This window comes from Trichechus manatus, unplaced genomic scaffold (genome assembly GCF_000243295.1).
Source record: "Trichechus manatus latirostris isolate Lorelei unplaced genomic scaffold, TriManLat1.0 scaffold00045, whole genome shotgun sequence".
Classification (NCBI taxonomy): Eukaryota; Metazoa; Chordata; class Mammalia; order Sirenia; family Trichechidae; genus Trichechus; species Trichechus manatus.
In genome coordinates, this window is record NW_004443981.1 from 2,195,584 (window position 1) to 2,198,067 (window position 2,484).

Genomic DNA, 2,484 nt, shown 5'->3' on the forward strand with positions numbered 1-2,484 from the left:
AATTGTGTCCCCACAAAATATGTGTTGTAAATCCTAATGCCTATACCTGTGGATAAAAGGAGCCCTGGTGGCACAGTGGTTAAGCGCTCGGCTTCTAAGTGCAGGGTCGGCATTTCGAACCCACCAAGCTGCTCCATGGGAGAAAGATGTGGCAGTTTGCTTCCGTATAAGATTTACAGCCTTGTACACCATATGGGGCAGTTCTACTCTGTCCTATAGGGTCACTATGAGTTGGAATCGACTTGCTGACAATGGGTTTTGTTTGGTTTTGGTATACCTGCGGATATAATCCCATTTGGGAATAGTTTTCTTTGTTATGTTAATGAGACCATATCAGTGTAGGGCGTGTCTTAAGCCAATTGCTACTGAGATAGAAAAGAACAGATTAAGCACAGAAGCAAGAGAGCACAGACAGGGGAAGATAGATGCCATGCCTCATGAAAATCGCCCAGAAACTGAGGAACAGAAGCTGAAAAGAGACAAGTACCTTCCCCCAGAGCTGACAGAGAGAGAAAGCCTTCCCCTAGAGCCGGTGCCCTGAATTCGGACTTCTAGCCTCCTGAACTTTGAGAAAATAAATTCCTGTTTGTTAAAGTCACCTACTTGTGGTATTTCTGCTATAGCAACACTAAGGAACTATGCCAGGGACCCAATTTAAATTAAATTTGGTAGATTGCATCACTGACCACAGTCCTTCACCCTTGCCTGTATCCATGTCCTTTGCCATATGACTGTTGTAGTTTTTCCCACAAAATAATTCCCTAGCCTTTAACTCTAGGTTTTGTCCTTGTGACTTGAATTGACCAACAGAAGGAGGCAGAAGTAATGTTGTGCCAGTCCTGAGCCTCAGCCTCCAGAGTCCGTGTGTGTTTCTATTTGCCCACTGCAGTTCATGGTGTTTTCAATTGCCCCATATGCATGGGAAAACTGGGCAATGAATAAGGAAGACCGAAGAAGAATTGACGCCTGTGAATTATGCTGTTGGCGAAGAATATTGACTATATCGTGGACTGCCAGAAGAACGAACAAATCTGTCTTGGAAGGAACACAGTAAGAGTGCTCCTTGGAAGCGAGGATGGTGAGACCTTGTCTCACATATTTTGGACATGTTATCAGGAGGGATCCTCCCTGGAGAGGGACATCATGCTTGGTAAAATAGAGGGTCAGTGAAAAAGAGAAAGACCCACAGTGAGATGGATTGACACAGTGGCTGCAACAATGGGCTCAAGCATAACAACGATTGTGAGAATGGCGCAGGACCGGGCAGTATTTCTTTCTATTGTACATGGGGTTGCTATAAGCTGGAACCGACTCTATGGCACCTAAGAACAACTGCAGTTCTGCCATTGCTGTGAGAAGAACATGCCCAAGCTAGCTCACTGGTCCCAGGAGGAGGATGACAGACACCTGGAACAGACCTGCCCCAGCTACAATGCTCCAGCCAACCCCAGTTTAGAACAGAGCCTCCAGCCATCCACAGGCACATGTGTGAGCTCAGCTACATCAGCTGATTCCCAGCTGACCCAGGGATGCATGAGCTATAATAATAAATGATTACTGTTTTGTGCTAAATGATGCAGGACATCAGGGAGTTCTTTGAGAAAATGACATTTAGATTGAGACCTAAATACTAAGTAGGTGTTATTAGACAGACGGAGAACGAAGGGAAGAGTGCTCCTTATGGAGGGAAAGGCATGTATAAAAGACTTCAGGTGAGAAAGAACTCGATGCATTCAAATGATTGGAAGAGGCCCTGTGGTTTGGAGAAGGGAATGAGCTGAAGACATAGAGGGAGCAGGGCTAGAGCAGGCATGGCTTCTCAGACATCATCTTAGAGAATTTGTTTAAGATTAAATTTTGAAAACGGAAATCAGAGGAGAATCATTTGTAATCCAGAACATTGGAATTAAAGGATTGTTGTCTTCATTTGACTGATCTAGAACTGTGCTGTCCAACAGTGTAACCATTAGCCATATGTAGTTATTTAAGTTTATTTAAAATTAAATCGAATAAAAATTTCACTTCCTCAGTTGCACTGGTCTCATTTCAAGTGCTCAATAGCCACATGTGGCTAGTGGCTACTGTATTAGCAGTGCAAATATAGAACATGTCCATTATGCCAGAAAGTTCTATTGGACAGTACATTCATTTCCTATTGCTGCATAGCAAATTACCACAAACTCAGTAGCTTAAAACAACACAAATTTGTTATCTCACAGTTTCCATCAGTCAGGAGTTCAGGCACAGGTTAGCTGGGTCCTTTGCTTAGGGTGTCATCAGGATGAAATCAAGGTGTTGGAAGGGGCTACCATCTCCTCTGATGCTCAAGATCCTCTTCCAAGATCCTGTAGCTCTATGACTAAGGGACTGCTCTCAGCTCCCAGAGGCTGCCCTTAGGTCCTTGCCATGTGGCTCCCTCCTTTCACACAATGGCAGTTTGCTTCTTCCCCCAGGCCAGCAGGAGAGGATCTCTCAGACACTTCA